Source organism: Rattus norvegicus, chromosome X (genome assembly GCF_021556685.1).
Source record: "Rattus norvegicus strain SHRSP/BbbUtx chromosome X, alternate assembly SHRSP_T2T, whole genome shotgun sequence".
NCBI lineage: Eukaryota > Metazoa > Chordata > Mammalia > Rodentia > Muridae > Rattus > Rattus norvegicus.
The window spans coordinates 30,112,387-30,136,910 of NC_141554.1; the positions used below are offsets into that span (position 1 = coordinate 30,112,387).

At 39.7% G+C, this 24,524-nt stretch overlaps 1 pseudogene; it reads right to left on the reverse strand.

The window, feature by feature from the left end:
- Nucleotides 1-227: 227 nt before the first annotated feature.
- LOC100362291 (hypothetical) overlaps nucleotides 228-24,524 on the reverse strand; it is a 46,954-nt pseudogene continuing 22,657 nt past the window's right edge.

A 24,524-nucleotide genomic window follows, 5' to 3' on the forward strand; every position in this document is an offset into this window, starting at 1 on the left:
ATCAAAATCTGAACTCTTCAGAGTTTGAGACATGAAAAAATAATTAAGAATGGAAGGGCTTAAGCGATATATAGGACAAAGTAAACTTAAACATACTCTGAAAATCAACTTATGCTTAATATAGAAAAATTATTTATAATCCATTCAGTTCTACCTGAGTTTCCTTCAGTGTTAGTAAGTTTCTCGAAAAGATTCTCACAGATGTTGCAAATGCAGAAGGCTTCACTTCAGACCTCTAGAAGGGCCTCTTTGGAAGCATAGTTGGCCATCATAGGAATTTTTAGTTTCAAATAACTTATCTCAGAGACAAACATGTTTACACCAAAGAGTGACATGGGGGATAACAGGAGACCTCCTGGAAACATAGCAGTTAAATATTTGCTTCTTAATGTTTCTTTCTTTTTTTTTTCTTTTTTTTTCTTTTTTTTTTCGGAGCTGGGGACCGAACCCAGGGCCTTGCGGTTGCTAGGCAAGCACTCTACCACTGAGTCAAATCCCCAACCCCTAATGTTTCTTTCTTAACATGAAATTCATGTGGAAAATGAAGAGTGGTTTGGCCATTAAGATCAACTGTGTGTTTCCAGGTCACAGAAACAAATGTGAACACACTGCTAACAATCAAAATTAAAGCAGAGATCTTGTAGCAATATATCTGCATCTCCACAAATGGATGTTTGTTGCAACTAATCTTAATGTCCATTGCAATGAAAGCTAGAACTGCAGGCTTCATCAAAATGGTCCATACTATAAGGTTCTGTACCTACAAAAATTCATTTAAAATTTTGTAAGTTTAATCAATAGGGATGTGCACCATTATGTAGGTTAGTGTCCAGAGACTAAAGTCTTGAGAAAAATACGTTTCCAATAGTCCGTAGGACACAAACTGCACAATATTATTGTCAAATTCCCACAGGCGCCAGCATAAGCTGCTTGCAGTATTTCAAAGATGAAAGCTGATAAGCAGCTAAGAAGGCCACGCAGCTTGTAGATGTACTCTGTCCCACTGTTAAATCTGAAAATGATATTGAACAAGTATGAAGTCAATACAGGGACACAAAAGAATCTGGGAAAACTAAAAGTCACAGTTTATGGAGCACAAAGATCTCATAACCTTTATCTATTTTCACATATTTGCATTTAAGTAGTCAATGAATTAGTGTTTAAAATATTGCAAGTAACAATAGAAGAAGCCTAGAAAACCATGGCAGTGGAAGGATTATCATCTACCCATGTTTTTTTTTCATAGCTTCAGTGTATTTTTAAAATACTAAACTGTAAGTATATATTTATTAAATATTTTAACACTTGGAATTAACAGTCAGAAAAAGTATGTATCATCACAAGTAAAGTGATGGGTTGCTTCTGTTTTTTCAATGCCCAAATATTATAAACAAAGGAGAGTAACAATTGGCAAGAATTCTCAATTCTCAATTCTAAATTGCTTTGCAGGACTATTGTATAACTATTGGTAAATGAACTCTAGGGCAAGTACAAGTGAAATGAAAAATGATTCACATGTTATAACAATGCATGTCCAAATACCATGCATGAAACATCTATAGTGTTTTATTTGTATACAGTCTTTGACACACACATGCACACAAACACACACAAACACACACACACACACACACACACACACACACACACACACACACACACCACTACAAACATATAGGAACATAAAAGATACATGCCAAAAAAGACCTCTATGTAGATAGAACTAACAGTTTGGAATATCTTTCTTAAATATTATTTTCTGAAATGTAAAAAAAAATGTTGCTATAAATATTTTGTACTTAAAATCACAATGACTTTCAAATTTTGTAGATATCTGTGTAAGGTTTTTCCTCAGTGTAAAATTCATTCTTCAGTGCCCAAATCCAGAGTCTGCATGTAAACCCTGAGGGTCTGTTGAAATTTCCATAATTTATCCATGACGTAATCAAATGTAAACTCTCATTGATGAACTTTATTTGATTTTTGAATACAAATTTTCCTATTTCGCGTGTGCATTTTATCATCAAATAAAGGTTTCACATGCATTTTATGCACGAATTCATTTAGATCTTTCCTCATTTCAAAACTTTGGATGCAGTTAGTACTCGTGTTCATGGAAAATTATTCCTTTTTGGATGGCAGAATGTACTAGAGAAGAACGCAAAGGGGGCACATGTTTACACCTACCAGGTACATGGTAAATTTCATTGCCATTTTCAATTCAGAAGTACTGAGGGTAGTAAAACCAGGCTCTCATTGATAGACAATCTTCCCTCCCAGGTACCCAGTACTGGACAGATTCAGTGGAATGTGCTCCCCAATTTGAAGAAGATAGTAGCTGTTACACTTGTAAAATTATAGCAGAAAGATGTGATTTCAATTGATATGGGCCTCAGTAATACCCTATAAACATCTTCTTACTTATGAAGGCATATTGAGGACAGTGGATTCCAGGGGCAATGAGTTTTGATTTACAACCTGAAACGTGGAAAATGGTGCTGTTTCATAGAAATGTGATAGCATAGCAGGATCTGGTTCTCTCATATTTGAATTCCATGCAATACATGCATCTGTTTCATCCAGACCCAATTTGAAAGCCCCCTCCCAATATAACTTATTTAAACTTTGCATTTATGTATCGAGTGATGTGATCCATTTAAAAGATGCTGTGATCATAAATATCTGTCAATTAACAGAAAATGCTGAACAGAGTTGGATTGACGCAAGATGTGAATCACCTTCAAGATGTGCAATTCTGTTAGCCAGATATTTCAATTCAGAAAAGTGTCCCACCAACCAACTCCTGGCTCACAACATCCTTAACAATTCTGTCTTGTGCTTTGATTAGATTGAGCCTCGGACATACATTTTATGGATATTAACACATCTGATTTACCAAAACTTCAATCAGATGTAGGCAATGATTATTTACTTGTTATTGATATGAGAAGAGAGAGAGTGTGTCTATATCACATAATAAACTTCAGGAAACTACACATATATTCTGGTCAGCACAAGCTGCAGAACCCTCTTAAACAAGTCGTGGTTCCTGGCACTTATACTGTCGGATGTACATGGCTGGACATTTTATCAACAAACTAATCAATCTTGTGTCAGTATTTATTGTGACCCTCTTTGTTTTGAGAAATAGTAAGTTGTTACTAATAACTACATAAATATTAAATACTTGCCTCTATATATTCCTTGAAGTGCAAGTGTTAGTGTTTACCCAGTGTTAGAGTAACATTAAAAATTCTTGTTTTCATCACTACCAGAGGTAAATGTCTCATTATGAGTAATGACCCAGAATCAAGGCATATAGTCTGAAACGGCCGGAGAGGCAAACGTTCTTCTCATATGTGAGAAGGTTTAGGAAAATCATGTATTTCTTTTTTTTATATTGGATACTTTATGTATTTACATTTCAAATGTCACCCCATTTCCCTGTCCTATTGCCCTCCCCTTGCTTCTATGAATAATCTTTCATTCCCAAACATCCACTCTCACCTCAGCACCTTGGAATTTCCCTACAATGGGGAAACTAGTCTTCACAGGACCCAAAGCTTCTCCTCTTATTGGTCCAGACAATGCCATACTATGCTACATATGTGGCTTGTGTCATGGGTCTCCCCATGTGTAATCTTTGATTGGTGGTTTAGCTCCTGGTAGCTCTGTGGGGGTCTTGTTGGTTGATATTGTGGTTCTCCTATGGGTTGGCAAACCCCTTCAGCTCCTTTTGTCCTTTCTCTAACTCCTCCATTGGGTCCCCATCCTCAGCCCAATGTTTAGTTGCAAGCATCCACATCTGTATTTGTCAGGCTCTTTCAAGGCCTATGAGGGGACATCTATATCAGGTTTCTGTCAGCAAGTATTTCTTGGTATAAGCATTTATAACTGGGTTCAGTGAATGCTCATAGGATGGAGTACCAGGTGGGGCGGTGTCTTGATGATCTTACCTTCAGTGTTTGCTTTACTCTTTTTTCCTGTATTTCATTTAGACAGGAACAATTCTACAGCAGAATTTGGGAAGTGTGAGTGTCCTTATCCCCAAACAGGGGCTCTTGCCTAACTTCTGTATACGATCTCAACAGGTTTCCCCTTCACTTTTAGGGCATTTGAGCTAATCTTATCCCTGTTTGGTCCTGGAAGCCTCTCGCTTTCCTGGAATCTGGGACATGCTTGTGGCTAACAGTAGTTCTCCAGCCCCCAGTGTGCCCAGCTCTGCTTAAATTCCTGACCCTCCCTCTGTATATCAACATCATACACTCTCATATCTGATCCTGCAACCCTATTTTCCTTTCCACCTCCTATCTTCCTCCCAAGTCCATCCAAACCTCTACCTCTTGTGATTACTTTATTCTTCTTTCTACTAAGAAGTGAAGCATTCACATTTCAGTCTTCCTGGTTGACCTTCCTATGGTCTGAACCTTGGGTATTCATAGCTTTTGGGCTAATATTCATTAATCAGTGAGTGCATACCATGTGTGTCCTTTAGTGACTGTATTACCTCACTAAGAATGATATTTTCTAGTTCCATGTATTTACCTAAGACTTTCATGAAGTCATTGATTTAATGGCTGAATAGTATTATATTGTGTAAATGTGCCACATTTTCTGTATTCTTTCCTCTCTTGAAGGTCATCTGAATTCTTTCCAGCTTCTGGTTATTATAAATAAAGCTGCTGTGAACATAGTAGAGCATGTTTCCTAGTTATTCGTTGGAGCATATTTTGGGTTTATGCCCAGGGGTGGTATAGCTGGGTCCTCAGGTATTACCTCGCCCAACTTTTCTGAGGAACAACCAGACTGACTTCCCCAGTTGTAACAGCTTGCAATCCTACAAGTAATGGAGGAGTTTTCCTCTTTCTCCACATTTTTGCCAGCATCTGCTACCACTGAAAGACCACCAGGGTGGGGAAGACCCCCACTCAAATCTCAAAACAACGCAACCCCCAAGAACTCACGAGAAAACAGTCTTGATGTAATAAACAAGAGGTGTATTTGAGGAACCAGAGCTCTGGGCATGACACGTATCTCACACAGGAGACAGAGGAGATGACCCCGAGCCCAATTAGGGGAAGGGATTTATAGGGAAAATTACATAGGTAGTTGGCAACCATCACACAAAGCAATTTCATTGGTTTGTAACGGGCTCAGTTCAACTCTAGGCCACCCTCCTTCTGGGGCAAGGTGACCCTAATTCTCATTTTTCCAGGACTGCTGAGTCAGGCCTTAATGAGGCCATATGGTTTGTGGTGGCTATAGCCAGGCTACATCCCCAAAATATGTTATGTTATTCTTTTCTATGAGGTGCACTTGTCCTCACAGCAGGGTCAGTGGGGAATAGTTTAAAATCTTTATTCTTTCACCACCTGAGTTTTTCAACCTAGCCATCTGACTTGTGTGATGTGGAATCTCAGGCTTGTTTTGATTTGCATTTCCCTGACGACTAAGGATGTTGAATATTTTTTACATGTGTCTCAGGCATTCAATATTCCTCAGTTGAGAAGTTTTTGTTAAGCTCTGAACCCCATTTTCTTTTATACATTATTTTTCTGGGATATTTATTTAAATTTCAAGTGTTATCCCCTTTCCCTCCTCTCCCATACCCTCTCCTTCCTTACCCTGTTACTATGAGGATGCTCTTACTCTGTCCTTACCAATCCCACCTCAATTTCCTGTCATTCCCTACACTCGCGAAATGAGCTTCATTGGAACAAGGATTTTCCTCCTATAGATTCAGGAAAATGCCATCATCTGCTACATATACTGTTGGAGTTATGGATCCCTCCATGAGTACTCATTGGTTGGTGGTTTAGTCCCTGGGAGCTCTGGTAGGGTCTGGTTGGTTGATATTTTTGTTCTTCATATGAGATTGCAAACTTGTTCAAACCCCATTTTTTGTCTATTTACTTTTTTATTAGATATATCTCTTTACTTACATTTCAAATGTTAATCCCATTCCCGGTTTCCTGTCCTTAAGCCCCTATCCCCTCCCCCAGCCCCATATGGGTATCCCCCATCCATCCCCTTACTGCCCCCCATATTCCCTTGCACTGGGAGGTCCAACCTTGGCAGGAGCAAGGGCTTCACATTCCACTGGTGCCCCAACAAGGCTATTCTCTGCTACATATGCAGTTGGAGCCTTGGGTCAGTCCATGTATAGCCTTTCAGTAGTGGTTTAGTTCCTGGAAGCTATGGTTGTTTGGCATTGTTGTTCTTATGGTGTTGTAAGCTCCTTCAACTTTCAGTACTTCCTCTAATTCCCGCCAAGGCGGTCCTGTTCTCAGTACAGTGGTTTACTGCTAGAAGTGACCTCTGTATTGGACATACCCTTGATGTGTCTCTCAGGAGAGATCTATATCCGGTCTCTTTCTGCATGCATTTTTTAGCTTCATCAATATTATCTAGTTTTGTGGCTGTATATATATGGACAACATGTAGGGCAGGCTCTGAATGGCCATTCCTTCATTCGCTCCTCCAAACTTCGCTTTCATATCCCCTCCTATGGATATTTTTCCCCGTTTAAGAAGGAGTGGGAGAATCCATACTTTGGCCATCCATCTTCTTGAGCTTCTTGTGATCTGTGGATTGCATCTTGGGAAATTTGAGGTTTTGGGCTAATATACACTTATCAATGAGTGCATACCATGTGTGTTTTTCTGTTATTAGGTTACCTCACTCAGGATATTTTCTTGTCCATTCCATTTGCCTATGAATTTCATAAAGTCATTGGTTTTTGATAGCTGAGTAGTACTCCATTGTATATATCTTAGAGCATAAGCCACCGATGTTCTGTTCAGGTAACTTTGTCCTGTGCCTAGCTTTTCTAGACACTTACCCACATTCTTTAATATTTGTTTCAGTGTATCTAGTATTTTTTCCTCCATCTTTATTAACTTATATATTTCTGATTTACATTTCAATTGTTATTCTTTTTCCTGGTTTCCGGGCCCACATCCCCCTAAACCCTTACCTTCCCTTCTAAACGGGTTTTCCCCTCCCCATGTTCCCCCCATTACTACCCTCCCCCAACAATCATGTTCACTGAGGGTTCAGTCGTGGCAGAACCAAGGGCTTCCAATTCCACTGGTGCTTTTACTAGGCTATTAATTGCTACCTATACAGTTGGAGCCCAGGGTCAGTCCATGTATAGTCTTTGGGTAGTGGCTTAGTCACTGGAAGCTCTGGTTTGTTGGCATTGTTGTTCATATGGGGACTCAAGCCCCTTCAATGTCTTTCAATCCTTTCTCTTGAATGGGGGTCCCATTCTCAATTCAGTGCTTTGCTGTTCACATTTGCCTATGTATGGCTGTGTCTCTTAGGACAGATCTATATCTGGTTCCTGTCAGACTGCACTTCTTTGCTTCATCCATTTATTTGTTTGGTGGCTGTATATGTATGGGCCACATGTGGGGCAGGCCCTGAATAGGTATTCCTGCATCCTTTGTTCTAAACTTTGCCTCCCTATTCTTTCCCAAGGGTATACTTGTTCCCCTTTAAAAGGACTGAAGCATTGGCATTTTGGTCATCCTTCTTGAGTTTCATGTGCTCTGCGCATCTAGGGTAATTCGAGCATATAGGTTAATGTACACATAGAAATGAGTGCATAGAATGTGTCTTCTTCTGTGATTGGGTTACCTCACTCAGGATGATATTTTCCAGTTCCATCCAGTTGCCTATGAATTTCATATAGTCATTGTTTTTGATAGCTGAGTAGTATTCCGTTGTGTAGATGTACCACATTTTCTGTATCCATTACTCTGTTGAAGGGCATCTGGGTTCTTTCCAGCTTCTGGCTAATATAAATAAGGCTGCTATGAACATAGTGGAGCACGTGTCTTTGTTATATGTTGGAGCATCTTTTGGATATATGCCCAAGAGAGGTATAGCTGGATCCTCAGGTAGTTCAATGTCCAATTTTCTGAGGAACCTTCAGACTGATTTGAAGAATGGTTGTACCAGTCCACAATCCCACCAACAATGGAGGAGAGTTCCTCTTTCTCCACATCCTCGCCAGCATCTGCTGTCACCTGAGTTTTTGATCTTAGCCAATCTGACTGGTGTGAAGTGGAATCTCAGGGTTGTATTGATTTGCATTTCCCTTATGACTAAAAATGTTAAACATTACTTTAGGTGTTTCTCAGCCATTCGGCATTATTCACCTGTGAATTCTTTGTTTAGCTCTGAACCCCATTTTTAATAGGGTTAACTTCTTGAGTTCTTTGTATATTTTGGATATAAGCCCTCTATCAGTTGTAGGGTTGGTAAATATCTTTTCCCAATCTGTTGGTTGCCATTTTGTCCTAACAACAGTGTCCTTTGCCTTACAGAATCTTTGCAGTATTATGAGATCCCATTTGTTGATTATTGATCTTAGAGCATAAGCCATTGGTATTTTGTTCCGGAAATTTTCTCCAGTGCCCAGGTGTTCGAGATTCTTCCTCATTTTTCCCTCTATTAGTTTGAGTGTATCTGGTTTGATGTGGGGGACCTTGATCAATTTGGACTTAAGCTTTGTGCATGGTGATAAGCCTGGATCGATCTTCATTCTTCTCCATGCTGACCTCCAGTTGAACAAACACCATTTGCTGAAAATGCTATCTTTTTTCCATTGGATGGTTTTGGCTCCTTTGTCAAAAATCAAATGGCCATAGGTATGTGTGTTCATTTCTGGATCTTCACTTCTATTGCACTGGTCTGTCTGTCTGTCTCTCTACCAATACCATACAGTTTTTTTCACTATTGCTCTGTAATACTGCTTGAGTTCAGGGATAGTGATTCTCCCAGAAGGCTTTTTGTTGTTGAGGATACTTTTAGCTATCCTGGGTTTTTTGTTATTCCAGATGAATTTGCAAATTTTTCTGTCAAACTCTATGAAGAATTAGGTTGGAATTTTGGTTGGGATTGCACTGAATCTGTAGATAGCTTTTGGTAAAATGGCCATTTTTACTAAACTAATCCTGCCAATCCAGGAGCATGGGAGATCTTTCCATCTTCTGAGGTCTTCCTCAATTTCTTTCTTCAGAGGCTTGAAGTTTGTATCATGCAGATGTTCACTTGCTTGGTTAAAGTCACACCGAGGCATTTTATATTATTTGGGACTATTACCAAGGGTGTCATTTCCCTAATTTCTTTCTCAACTTGTTTCTATTATGTGTAGAGTAAGGCTACTGATTTATTTGAGTTAATTTTATACACAGCCACTTTGCTGAAGGTGTTTGTCAGGTTTAGTAGTTCTCTGGTGCAACTTCTGGGATCACTTAAATATACTATCATATCACCTGAAAATAGTGATATTTTGACTTCTTCTTTTCCGATCTGTATCACTTTGATCTCATTTTGTTGTCGAATTGCTCTGGATAGAACTTCAAGAACTATATTGAATAAGTAGGGAGAGAGTGGGCAGCCTTGTCTAGTCCCTGATTTTAGTGGGATTGCTTCAAGTTTCTCTCCATTTAGTTTAGTATTAGCTACTCATTTGCTGTATATGGCTATTACTATGTTCAGGTTCCGGCCTTGAATTCTTGTTCTTTCCAGGACTTTTATCATGAAGGTGTGTTGAATTTTGTCAAATGCTTTCTCATCATCTAATGAAATGATCATGTGGTTTTTGTCTTTCAGTTTGTTTATAAAGTGGATTTCGTTGATGGTTTTCCATATATTAAACCATCCCTGAATCCCTGGAATGAAGCCTACTAGACCTTGATGGATGTTTGTTTTGATGTGTTCATGCATTTAGTTTGCAAGAATTTTATTGAGTATCTTTGTGTCGATATTCATAAGGAAAATTAGTCTGAAGCACTCTTTCTGTGTTGTTTGTTTCTGTCTTTTAAGTATAAGAGTAATTGTGGCTTCATAGAAGGAATTCCGTAGCACTCCATCTGTTTCAATTTTGTGGAATAGTTTGGATAGTATTGGTATGACGTCTTCTATGAAGGTCTGATAGAATTCTGCACTGAAACCATCTGGATCTGGGCTCTTTTTGTTACTAGACTTTTAATGACTGGTTCTATTTCCTTAGGAGTTAGGGGGTGGTTTAAATAGGTTATTTGTTCCTGATTTGACTTTGGTACCTAGTATCTGTCTAGGAAATTGTACATTTTCCTCCAGATTTTCAAGTTTTGTTGACTATATACTTTTGTAATAGGATCTAATGATTTTTCGATTTTCCTCTGGCTCTATTGTTATGTCTCCCTTTTCACTTCTGATTTAGTTAATTTGGACACATTCTCTGTGTCCTGTGGTTAATCTGTCTAAGGGTTTATCTATCTTGTTGATTTTCTCAATGAACCAGCTTTTGGTTCTGTTGATTCTATGTATAGTCCTTTTTGTTCTGAGTTGGTTAATTTCAGCTTTGAGTTTGATTTTTTCCTGCCTTCTCCTACTTCTGGGTGTGTTTGCTTCTTTTCATTCTAGAGCTTTTAGGTGTGCTGACAAGCTGCTGATATATGCTCTCTCCTGTTTCTTTTTCAGGCAGGCACTCAGAACTATGAGTTTTCCTCTTAGCCCAGCTTTCATTGTGTCACATAATTTGGGTAAGTTATTCCTTAATTTTCATTAAATTTTAAGAAGTCTTTAATTTCTTTCTTTATTACTTCCTTGACAAGGTAATCATTGAATAGAGCATTGTTCAATTTCCATGTATATGTGGGCGTTCTTCCCTTATTTTTGTTGAACACCAGCTTTATCCCGTGGTGGTCTGATAGGATGCATCAGATTATTTCAATCTTCCTGTATCTATTGAAGCCTGTTTTATGACCAATTATATGGTCAGTTTTGGAGAAAGTACCATGAGGTGGTGAAAAGAAGGTATATCCTTTTGTTTTAGGATAGACTGTTCTAGAAATATCTGTTAAGTCCATTTGGTTCATGACTTCACTTAGTCTGTCTATATCTCTATTTTATTTCTATTCCCATGATCTGTCCATTGATGAGAGTGGGGTGTTGAAATCTCCTACTATTATTGTGTGAGGTTCAATGTGTGCTTTGAGCTTTAGTAAGGTTTCTTTTATTTATGTAGGTGCCCTTGTATTTAGAGCATTGATATATTTAGGATTTAGAGTTAATCCTGGTGAATTTTTCCTTTGATGAATATGAAGTGTCCTTCCTTATCTTTTTGATGACTTTTGGTTGAAAATTGATTTTAATCAATGTTAGAATCACTACTCCATCTTGCATCTACAGACCATTTGCTTGGAAAGTTGTTTTCCAGCCTTTTACTCTGAGGTTGTGTCTGTCTTTGTCTCTGAGGTGTGTTTCCTGAAGGCAGCAGAATGCAGGGTTCTCATTGCTCATCCAGTTTGTTAATCTATGTCTTTTTATTGGGGAGTTGAGTCCATTGATGTTGAGGGATAATAAGGAATAGTGATTGTTGCTTCCTATTATTTTCGTATTTGTATGTGAGATTATGTTTGTGTACTTTTCTTCTCTTTGTTTTGTTGCCAAGACGATTAGTTTCTTGCTTTTTCTAGTTTGTAGTTTGCCTCCTTATGTTGGGCTTTACCACTTATTATCCTTTATAGGGCTGGATTTGTAGAAAGATATTGTGGAAATTACGTTTTGTCATGGAATATCATGGTTTCTCCATCTATGTTAATTGAGAATTTTCCTGGATACAGTAACCTGGGCTGGCATCTGTGTTCTGTTAAGTTCTGTATGACATCTGTCCAGGATCTTCTGGCTTTCAAAGTCTCTGGTGAGATGTCTGGTATGATTCTGATAAGTCTGCCTTTATATGTTACTTGACCTTTTTCCCTTACTGCTTTTAATATTCTTTCTTTGTTTTGTGGCTTTGGTGTTTTGACTATTATGTGAAGGGAGGAGTTGCTTTTTTGGTCCACTCTATTTGGAGTTCTGTAGGCTTCTTGTATGTTTATGGGCATTTCTTTCTTTAGGTTAGGGAAGCTTTCTTCTCTGATTTTGTTGAAGATATTTACTGGTCCTTTGAGCTGCGAGTCTTCACTCTCTTCTATACCTATTATTCTTACGTTTGATCTTCTCATTGTCTCCTGGATTTCCTGTATGTTTTGGACCTGTAGCTTTTTCCGTTTTAGATTACCTTTGACCGTTGTCTCGATGATTTCTATGGAAACTTCTGCTCCTGAGATTCTCTCTTCTATCTCTTGTATTCTGTTGGTGATGCTTGTGTCTATGGTTCCTTGTGTCTTCCTTTGTTTTCTTTTTTTTATTATTTTTTTTCCTTCTGCAGCAAAGAGTTTATTGCATCTTTTTTTTTAATTTTATTTTTTAACTTCAGTATTTCTTATTTTCATTTCGAGTGTTATTCCCTTTCCCGGTTTACGGGCCAACATCCCCCTAATCCCTCCCCCTCCCCTTCTTTATGGGTGTTCCCCTCCCCATCCTCCCCCCATTGCCGCCCTCCCCCCAACAATCACGTTCAGTCTTAGCAGGACCCAGGGCTTCCCCTTACACTGATGATCTTACTAGGATATTCAATGCTACCTATGAGGTCAGAGTCCAGGGACAGTCCATGTATAGTCTTTAGGTAGTGGCTTAGTCCCTGGAAGCTCTGCCTGCTTGGCATTGTTGTTCATATGGGGTCTCGAGCTCCTTCAGGCTCTTCCAGTTCTTTCTCTGATTCCTTCAATGGGGGTCCTGTTCTCAGTTCAGTGGTTTGCTGCTGGCATTCGCCTCTGTATTTGTTGTATTCTTGCTGTGTCTCTCAGGAGAGATCTACATGCGGTTCCTGTCTGCCTGCACTTCTTTGCTTCATCCATCTTGTCTAAGTGGGTGCCTTAATATGTATGGGCCACATGTGGGGCAGGCTCTGAATTCTATATCCAGCGTTGTCTCCCGTTTTGCTTTCTTTATTGCTTCTATTTCCATTTTTAATTCCTTCACCTGTTTGTGTTTTCCTGGAAGTCTTTCAGGCATTTTTGTGATTCCTCTCTATAGTCTTCTACTTTTTTAGTTATGTTTTCTTGCTTTTCTCTAAGGGAGTTCTTTATGTCTTTCTTGAAGTCTTCCATGATCATGTTCAAATGTTATTTAAACTCAAGATCGTACTTTTCTGGTGGATTTGGGTTTTCATTGTTTGCTTTCGTGCGAGAATTGGGCTCCGATGATGCCATGTAGCCTTGGTTTCTGTTGCTTCGGTTCTTGTGCTTGCCTCTTGCCATCAGTTTGTCTTTGGTGTTATCTTGTTTCACTATTTCTTAAAGTTTCTAGACTGTCTTATAGGCCTGTGTGTCAGGAGTGCTGCAGACCTGTTTTCCTGTTTTGTTTTGGCCAGTTATGGGAACAGAATGTTCTGCTTTCAGGTTTGTAGTCTTTACTGCTTACTGGTCTTTGGGCGTGTTTTCCTGTGGGTGTGTGCCCTGAGTCCACCAGGTAGGTCACTTTGAACGCAGAAGTTGGTCTTACCTCTGTTTTCAGGCCTGAAGTTGCTCCTTGGGGGCTACGTTTCAGCTATTTGTGAGAGCAGCAACCAGAAGGGCCTGCCCCATCTTTTCTCTGGTCTCTCTGCACATGGGGTCCAGATGGCGCTAGATGTTTTCCTCTAGAGTCAGAAATGTGGGCAGAGTGTAGTCTCTTCTGGCTTCCCAGGCATGTCTCCCCCTCTGAAAGTTTAGCTCTCCCTCCCATGGGATTTGGGTGCATGGAGATGTTGACTGTGTTCCTTCCTGTCTGGGTGGTGTCTGGAATGCAGGGGACCTGTCGCTTGAGTGCCCCTGTCTTCCTGTTCCCAGAGGCCCTATACAGTTTCAACCTTGGGCCAGGGATGTGGGCAAGGGTGGATAGTATCTGTGGTCTCTCCTGCCATGCAGTCTCAGAAGTGCCCACCAGTCTGGGTGGTGAGCTGTCTCTCCCACAGGATTTGGGGGCAGGGAGCTGTGGGCCTGGATCAGCCAGGTTGGGGCTCCAGCTAAAAACCAGAAGTGTCTGGTCCCAGAGGAATTTTGACTCTGTATGTCCTGAGTATCCCAAGCAGGTCACTTGGAGCAGAAAAGTTAGTCTTACTGTTGGACCCAGTCCTGAAGGTGCCTCTGGGGGATTGCGTTTAGCTTTCCATGAGAGTGGCAACCAGAAGAGCCTGCCCTGTCTTTTCTCTGGCACCTATGCACAGGGGTTCCAGATGTCGTTAGGTGTTTTCCCCTGTCAGAAATGTGGGCAGAGTGTAGTCCCTTCTGACAGTGGTTAGGCTGTCCTATAGGCCTGTGTGTCAGGAGTGCTGTAGATCTGTTTTCCTATTCTCTTTCAGCCAGTTATGGGAACAGTGTGATCTGCTTTCAGGCATGCAGTCATTCCTGTCTACTGGTCTTCAGGTGTTCCTGTGGGCGTGTGTCCTGTGTCTACCTGGCAGGTCACTTGGAGCAGAAAAGTTGGTCTTATCTCTTTTCTCGAACCTGGAGTCACTTCTCAGAGCCAGGTGTCAGCTCTCTGTGAGGGCACCAATTAGAAGGGCCTGTGCCGCCTTCGCTTGGGACCCTGTGCACAAGGGGCCCAGATGGCCGGTGCTAGGCATTTTACTCCAGGGTCAGAAATGTGGGCAGAGAGTAGTCTCCTCTGGCTTCCCTGGCGTGTCTGCCCCTCTGAAGGTCTAGCTCTCCTTCCCATGGGGTGCCGGGAGCTGTTTTACTGGATCACGTCAGATCTGGATGGTGTCTGGACCACATCAGTGAGTGCCCATATGTTCCTGTCCCAGAGGCCGTATACGGTTTCCTCTTGGGCCAGGGATGTGGGCAGGGGTAGGCAGTACTGGTGGTCTCTTCTGTCCTGCAGTCTCAGGGGTCCCCTCCTGTCTGGGTGGTGAGCTCTCTCTCCCACCATGTTTGGGAGTAGGGAGCTGTGGCCTGTGATCCAGTGTGTCTGGTCTTATGTTGAGGGCCTTGATCCATTCGGACTTGAGCTTCATACAAGGAGATAGAATGGAATGATTTCTGTTTTTATACATGCTGACTGCCATTTGAACGAGCACCAATTTTAGAAATGCTTTCTTCTTTCCACTGGATGGTTTTAGCTCCTTTGTCAAAGATCAAGTGACCATAGTTGTGTGGGAGTTTTACTGGGTCTTCAATTCTTGTCCATTCATAAACTGTTCTCTGTACCAATATTATACAGTTCTATTCATTATTGCTCTGTAATACAACTTGCACTCAGAGATTGTGAATCCCACAGTTCTCTTATTGTTGAGAATAGTTTTTGTTATCTAGGGTATTTTTACTATACTAAATGAATTTGTGAACTTTTCTTTCTAAATCTGTGAAGAAGAATTGAGTTGGAATTTTTGATGTGGATTGCATTGAATCTGCAGATTGCTTTTTACTATATGCCCATTCTTACTATATAAGTACTGCCAATTCATGAGCATGGGACATTTTTCAATCTTTTGAGATCTCCAATTTCTTTCTTCAGATACTTGAACTTCTTGTTGCATAGATCTTTCACTTGCTTGGTTAGAGCCACAACAATGTATTTTATATTATTTAAGACTATTGCAAAGGGTGTTGTCTCCCTAATTTCTTTCTCAGCCTGTTTATCCTTTGAGTTGAAAAATGTTATTAATTTGTTTGAGTTAGTTTTATAGCCAGACACCTTGCTGAAGTTGTTTGTCAGGTTTAGGATTTCTCTGGTGAAAGTTTTAGAGTTATTAAGTATATTATCATACCATTTGCAAATAATTTTATTTTGACTTCTTGCTTTCCAGTTTGGATCCCTTTTACCTCTTTTGTTGTTTATATTTTTGGCTAGTACTTCAAATTCTATATTCAAGAAGAAGAGAGAGAAAGATAGTGGGAAGCCTTGTCTAGTCCCTGGTTTTAGTGGGATTGCTTTAAGTTTCTCTCGATTTATTTTGATGTTGGCTTCTCGTTTGCTGTATATTGCTTTTAGTATATTTAGCTATGGACATTGAATTTCTGATCTTTCCAAGACTTTTATCATTAAGGGATGTTGAATTTTGTCAAATCCTTTCTCAGCATCTGATGAGATGATCATTTGTTTTTTTCTTTGAATTTGCTCATATAGTGGATTATTCTGATGGATTTCTATATATTGAGCCATCCCTTCTTCCCTGGGATGAAGCTTACTTAATCATAGCGAATGCCGGTTTTGATGTGTTCTTGAGTTCGGTTTGCTAGATTACCCATAGGGTACAATATTTTTACAGATTTCATGTTTGTTATTTTTATGATCATACCTTGCCTCCATAGTATTATAACTGCATGCTTATATGTTCATTTATCTCATACCATACAAAGTCTTATAACCTAGTTAATTATTTTTGGACCAAACATAAACTCCTTAACTATTCCCTGCCATTGTGCTTGTCTTGCAATATTATAGATGTATCTTGTAAAGTTCCTTTAGTGAAACGTGACCTTCTTTTTTCCAGCAGACATTAAATGAAAATAGCTTCCATGTTACAAGCTGAGTCATTGTGTTCAGTACTTGGTGAAATTATGGCTAATGTCCAATGTGAACTTTTATGCATGCTGTCACAGACTCTTGCAACACTGGAAATGGCAGAGTGAACACATGTCACTGAGGAGTGATTACTTCAAAGACTTGAACATTCTTCTCCTGTTCAATTGTAGATCTATTTGTTAATTGTAAACTATTGCAAGAAAAACTTTTCAGATATGGGTTGAGTGAGGCAGTAATGTATGAGTAAATTAGATTTACATTAAGAATTATCATATTTTAATGTTCTTTGATCAGAATATTATTAGTAGGTTTCCACTATGGCAGTGGGATATCTGATATAAGGTGCTTATACAATTACTCATTGTTATTATGAGTTCAACCTCAGAATGTGAACTCTGAATCCGGTATAAATGTATCAGGTTACTCCCATAAACTTTGTGAAACATACACCAGAATACCTTCTTGGAAGGTTGCTGTAATTAAAAAGACTTGCAGCTACATTATTCAGTAGAAGTGCTAATGAGACAAATGAAAAAATTAAGATGTTTCAGAAACATCTCCAGAAAACAATAACCAATGAAATTGGAGCATTTTGTGGTCAAGGGAAAATGAATATATCTATAAAATCCTCAAGCATCTAAGTGTCATGGATTACTGTGTAAGGAGGAGTAGAAAGATCATAATTGCCAGAGTACCAGGGAGTTAATTGTGAGATTGTGTCTCTAAGTTATAACAGAAAACATAGCAATAAAATCGCATGACCATTATTGCCAAAATATGAGCTACAGTGGAATGATACCAAGGATCCTGTTACCTGGCAGGAGACAAATTTGTGAGACCTCAACCCTGTAAAACATATTATAGGCAGCACAGGAAAGCTAAAAGTGGGAGAGGTGCTGTTACCCAGAAGAAGTATGCAAGTCCAAAATGATCAGCTTTGAAAACACTCACACGGTTGGCATTCATTTCAAGGAATGAAAATATGTGTGTGTAAGGGTGTGTGTGTGTGTGTGTGTGTGTGTGTGTGTGTGTGTGTGTGTGGCTATTTAATCATAACAGAATGGTCGAACATTTATTATTCTTACCTATTCACTATGCGAATAATCCTGAAACACTTGTTGTAATTAGCAAAATTAGAATTTAATATGATCGTGTGTTTCACTAACTATTAACTTGCATTATTTAATCATCCTAAAGAGTGTGCAATGGCAGCTGTTCAAAGGACTGTGTCTAATCCTTGTATTCTTAAAGGAGTTGCATAGGCACAATGCTTATCTAAGCATAACAATGTTAATTTTAATTTTTATTAAGATAAAAAGATTGAGATGAACACTAGAATCTTGCACAGAGTCCCAGAGATGTTAAACTCTTGAGGGTAGTATGCTTCTCATAGTCCACAGGACAAACCCTGCCCAACATGGATGTCAAATTCTAACAAGCACCAGCATAGCTGTTTGCAATGAGTATTTTAAACATGAAAGATGATAAGCTGCTAAGGAGGCTGCTTAGCTTGTAGGTGCACTTCTTCCCACTAGTAAATCTGAAAACGAAATTGAAAAATTATGAAGTCAAGTCAGAAACACAAAAGAATTTGGGAACAAAAAATAGTCTATATGGAGTACTAAGAACTCATGCCCAATTGAATCCTAGGAACCTCTCCATCCCAGTGGTCTGGGACTACCAAGTGGTTCACCGTATCCCCAACCCTCTCCTATTTCCCTTCTTACCTGATTTTGCCCCTTCTTTCCATCCCCTCCTCCTTGTCTCTCCTGCCCTCTGCCTCCTATGATTATATTGTTCTCTTTTCTCATTGGGACTGTAACATCCTTACATGGGCCTTGCTTTTTGCTAACACTTTTAAGATTAGTTCAAAAGAGGAATGGATACAGAAAATGTGGTATATCTACACAATGGAATATTACTCAGCTATCAAAAACAATGACTTTATGAAGTTCATAGGCAAATGGATGGAATTGGAAAATATCATCCTGAGTGAGGTAACCCAATCACAGAAAAACACACATGGTATGCACTCATTGCTAAGTGGATATTAGCCCAAATGCTTGAATTACCCTAGATGCACAGAACACACGAAACTCAAGAAGGATGACCAAAATGTGAATGCTTCACTCCTTCTTTAAAAGAGGAACAAGAATATCCTTGGGAGGGAATAGGGAGGCAAAGTTGAGAACAGAGACAGAAGGAACACGCATTTAGAGCCTGCCCCACATGTGGCCCATGCATATACAGCCACCAAACTACATAAGATGGATGAAGCAAAGAAGTGCAGGCCAACAGGAACCGGATGTAGATCTCTCCTGAGAGACACAGTCAGAATACAGCAAATACATAGGCGAATATCATCATTAAACCACTGAACTGAGAATGGGACCCCCATTGAAGAAATCTTAGAAAGGCCTGAAAGAGCTTGAAGGGGCTTGAGACACCACATGAACAACAATGCCAACCAACCAGAGCTTCCAGGGACTAAGCCACTCCCCAAAGACTATACGTTGACTGACCCTGGGCTCCAATGTCATACGTACCAATGAATAGCCTAGTAAGAGCATCGGTGGAAGGGGAAGCCCTTTTTCCTGCAAAGACTGAATCCCCAGTGAACGTGATTTTTGGGGGGACGGTGGTAATGGAGTGAGGAATGGGAGGGGTACACCCATAGAGAAGGTGAGGGGGGGTGTTCGGGGGGATGTTGGCCTGGAAACCACGAAAGGGAATAACAATCGAAATATAAATAAGAAATACCCCAGTTAATAAAGATGAAAAAAATTTTACAAAAAAGATTGGTGATTGTATCATGTGTATTCTTTACATTTTGACTAATATTTACTTAGCAGTGTGTACATATAATGCATGTCACTTTTGTTGCACTCAGATTGGTATTTTCTTTTTTTTTTTTTATTATTAACTTGAGTATTTCTTATATACATTTCGAGTGTTATTCCCTTTCCCAGTTTCCGGGCAAACATCCCCCTCCCCCCTCCCCTTTCTTATCGGTGTTCCCCTCCCCACCCTCCCCCCATTGTCCCCCTCCCCCCAACAGTCTAGTTCACTGGGGGTTCAGTCTTAGCAGGACCCAGGGCTTCCCCTTCCACTGGTGCTCTTACTAGGATATTCATTGCTACCTATGAGGTCAGAGTCCAGGGTCAGTCCATGTATAGTCTTTAGGTAGTGGCTTAGTCCCTGGAAGCTCTGGTTGCTTGGCATTGTCGTACATATGGGGTCTCGAGCCCCTTCAAGCTCTTCCAGTTCTTTCTCTGATTCCTTCAACGGGGGTCCTATTCTCAGTTCAGTGGTTTGCTGCTGGTATTCGCCTCTGTATTTGCTGTATTCTGGCTGTGTCTCTCAGGAGCGATCTACATCCGGCTCCTGTCAGCCTGCACTTCTTTGCTTCATCCATCTTGTCTAATTGGATGGCTGTATATGCATGGGCCACATGTGGGGCAGACTCTGAGTGGGTGTTCCTTCAGTCTCTGTTTTAATCTTTGCCTCTCTCTTCCCTGCCAAGGGTATTCTTGTTCCCCTTTTAAAGAAGGAGTGAACCATTCACATTTTGATCATCTGTCTTGAGTTTCATTTGTTCTAGGCATTTAGGGTAATTCAAGCATTTGGGCTAATAGCCACTTATCAGTGAGTGCATACCATGTATGTCTTTCTGTGTTTGGGTTAGCTCACTCAGGATGATATTTTCCAGTTCCAGCCATTTGCCTACGAATTTCATAAAGTCATTGTTTTTGATAGCTGAGAAATATTCCATTGTGTAGATGTACCACATTTTCTGTATCCATTCCTATGTTGAAGGGCATCTGGGTTCTTTCAAGCTTCTGGCTATTATAAATAAGGCTGCAATGAACATAGTGGAGCACGTGTCTTTTTTATATGTTGAGGCATCTTTTGGGTATATGCCCAAGAGAGGTATAGCTGGATCCTCAGGCAGTTCAATGTCCAATGTTCTGAGGATCCTCCAGACTGATTTCCAGAATGGTTGTACCAGTTTGCAATCCCACCAACAATGGAGGAGTGTTCCTCTTTCTCCACATCCTCGCCAGCATCTGTTGTCCCCTGAGTTTTTGATCTTAGCCATTCTCACTGGTGTGAGGTGAAATCTCAGGGTTGTTTTGATTTGCATTTCCCTTATGACTAAAGATGTTGAACATTTCTTTAGGTGTTTCCCAGCCATTCGGCATTCCTCAGCTGTGAATTCTTTGTTTAGCTCTGAGCCCCATTTTTTAATAGGGTTATTTGTTTCCCTGTGGTCTAACTTCTTGAGTTCTTTGTATATTTTGGATATAAGGCCTCTATCTGTTGTAGGATTGGTAAAGATCTTTTCCCAATCTGTTGGTTGCCGTTTTGTCCTAACCACAGTGTCCTTTGCCTTACAGAAGCTTTGCAGTTTTATGAGATCCCATTTGTCAATTCTTGATCTTAGAGCGTAAGCCATTGGTGTTTTGTTCAGGAAATTTTTTCCAGTGCCCATGTGTTCCAGATGCTTCCCTAGTTTTTCTTCTATTAGTTTGAGTGTGTCTGCTTTGATGTGGAGGTCCTTGATCCACTTGGACTTAAGCGTTGTACAGAGTGATAAGCATGGATCGATCTGCATTCTTCTACATGTTGACCTCCAGTTGAACCAGCACCATTTGCTGAAAATGCTATCTTTTTTCCATTGGATGGTTTTGGCTCCTTTGTCAAAAATCAAGTGACCATATGTGTGTGGGGTCATTTCTGGGTCTTCAATTCTATTCCATTGGTCTATCTGTCTGTCTCTGTACCAATACCCTGCAGTTTTTATCACTATTGCTCTGTAATATTGCTTGAGTTCAGGGATAGTGATTCCCCCTGAAGTCCTTTCATTGTTGAGGATAGCTTTAGCTATCCTGGGTTTTTTGTTATTCCAGATGAATTTGCAAATTGTTCTGTCTAACTCTTTGAAGAATTGGATTGGTATTTTGATGGGGATTGCATTGAATCTGTAGATTGCTTTTGGTAAAATGGCCATTTTTACTATATTAATCCTGCCAATCCATGAGCATGGGAGATCTTTCCATCTTCTGAGGTCTTCTTCAATTTCCTTCTTCAGTGTCTTGAAGTTCTTATTGTACAGATCTTTTACTTGCTTTGTTAAAGTCACTCCGAGGTACTTTATACTATTTGGGTCTATTATGAAGGGTGTCGTTTCCCTAATTTCTTTCTCGGCTTGTTTCTCTTTTGTATAGAGGAAGGCAATTGATTTATTTGAGTTAATTTTATACCCAGCCACTTTGCTGAAGTTGTTTATCAGCTTTAGTAGTTCTCTGGTGGAACTTTTGGGATCACTTAAATATACTATCATATCATCTGCAAATAGTGATATTTTGACTTCTTCTTTTCCGATCTGTATCCACTTGACATCCTTTTGTTGTCTGATTGCTCTGACTAGAACTTCAAGAACTATATTGAATAAGTAGGGAGAGAGTGGGCAGCCTTGTATAGTCCCTGATTTTAGTGGGATTGCTTCAAGGTTCTCTCCATTTAGTTTAATGTTAGCAACTGGTTTGCTGTATATGGCTTTTACCATGTTTAGGTATGGGCCTTGAATTCCTATTCTTTCCAGGACTTTTATCATGAAGGGGTGTTGCATTTTGTCAAATGCTTTCTCAGCATCTAATGAAATGATCATGTGGTTTTGTTCTTTCAGTTTGTTTATATAATGGATCACGTTGATGGTTTTCCTTATATTAAACCATCCCTGCATGCCTGGGAAGAAGCCTACTTGGTCATGGTGGATGATTGTTTTGATGTGCTTTGGATTCGGTTTGCCAGAATTTTGTTGAGTATTTTTGCGTCGATATTCATAAGGGAAATTGGTCTGAAGTTCTCTTTCTTTGTTGTGTCTTTGTGTGGTTTAGGTATAAGAGTAATTGTGGCTTCGTAGAAGGTATTCAGTAGTGATCCATCTGTTTCAATTTTGTGGAATAGTTTGGATAATATTGGTATGAGGTCTTCTATGAAGGTTTGATAGAATTCTGCACTAAACCCGTCTGGACCTGGGCTCTTTTTGGTTGGGAGACCTTTAATGACTGCTTCTATTTCCTTAGGAGTTATGGGGTTGTTTAACTGGTTTATCTGTTCCTGATTTAACTTCGGTACCTGGTATCTGTCTAGGAAATTGTCCATTTCCTGAAGATTTTCAAATTTTGTTGAATATAGGTTTTTTTAGTAAGATCTGATGATTTTTTGAATTTCCTCTGAATCTGTTGTTATGTCTCCCTTTTCATTTCTGATTTTGTTAATTTGGACGCACTCTCTGTGTCCTCTCGTTAGTCTGGCTAAGGGTTTATCTATCGTGTTGGTTTTCTGAAAGAACCAACTTTTGGTTCTGTTGATTCTTTCTATGGTCCTTTTTGTTTCTACTTGGTTGATTTCAGCTCTGAGTTTGATTATTTCCTGCCTTCTACTCCTCCTGGGTGTATTTGCTTCTTTTTGTTCTAGATCTTTCAGGTGTGCTGTCAAGCTGCTGACATATGCTCTTTCCTGTTTCTTTCTGCAGGCACTCAGCGCTATGAGTTTTCCTCTTAGCACAGCTTTCATTGTGTCCCATAAGTTCGGGTATGTTGTACCTTCATTTTCATTAAATTCTAAAAAGTTTTTAATTTCTTTCTTTATTTCATCCTTGACCAGGTTATCATTGAGTAGAGCATGGTTCAATTTCCAAGTATATGTGGACATTCTTCCTTGATTGTTATTGAAGACCAGTTTTAGGCCGTGGTGGTCCGATAGCATGCATGGGATTATTTCTATCTTTCTGTACTTGTTGAGGCCCGTTTTTTGACCAATTATATGGTCAATTTTGGAGAAAGTACCATGAGGAGCTGAGAAGAAGGTATATCCTTTTGCTTTAGGATAGAATGTTCTATAAATATCCGTTAGGTCCATTTGGCTCATGACTTCTCTTAGTCTGTCTACGTCTCTGTTTAATTTCTGTTTCCATGATCTGTCCATTGATGAGAGTGGGGTGTTGAAATCTCCCACTATTATTGTGTGAGGTCCAATGTGTGTTTTGAGGTTTAGTAAGGTTTCTTTTACATATGTAGGTACCCTTGTATTTGGGGCATAGATATTTAGGATTGAGAGTTCATCTTGGTGGATTTTTCCTTTGATGGATATGAAGTGTCCTTCCTTATCTTTTTTGATGACTTTTAGTTGAAAATTGATTTTATTTGATATTAGAATGGATACTCCAGCTTGCTTCTTCTGACCATTTGCTTGGAAAGTCGTTTTCCAGCCTTTCACTCTGAGGTAGTGTCTGTCTTTGTCTCTGAGGTGTGTTTCCTGTAGGCAGCAGAATGCAGGGTCCTGGTGCGTATCCAGTTTGTTAATCTATTTCTTTTTATTGGGGAGTTGAGGCCATTGATGTTGAGAGATATTAAGGAATAGTGATTATTGCTTCCCGTTATATTCATATTTGGATGTGAGGTTATGTTTGTGTGCTTTCATTCTCTTTGTTTTGTTGCCAAGACGATTAGTTTCTTGCTTCTTCTAGGGTATAGCTTGCCTCCTTATGTTGGGCTTTACCATTTATTATCCTTTGTAGTGCTGGATTTGTAGAAAGATATTGTGTAAATTTGGTTTTGTCATGGAATATCTTGGTTTCTCCATCTATGTTAATTGAGAGTTTTGCAGGATACACTAACCTGGGCTGGCATTTGTGTTCTCTTAGGGTCTGTATGACATCAGTCCAGGATCTTCTGGCCTTCATAGTTTCTGGCGAGAAGTCTGGTTTGATTCTGATAGGTCTGCCTTTATATGTTACTTGACCTTTTTCCCTTACTGCTTTTAATATTCTTTCTTTATTTTGTGCATTTGGTGTTTTGACTATTATGTGACGGGAGGTGTTTCTTTTCTGGTCCAATCTATTTGGAGTTCTGTAGGCATCTTGTATGCCTATGGGTATCTCTTTTTTTAGGTTAGGGAAGTTTTCTTCTATGATTTTGTTGAAGATATTTACTGGTCCTTTGAGCTGGGAGTCTTCACTCTCTTCTATACCTATTATCCTTAGGTTTGATCTTCTCATTGAGTCCTGGATTTCCTGTATGTTTTGGACCAGTAGCTTTTTCCGCTTTACATTATCTTTGACAGTTGAG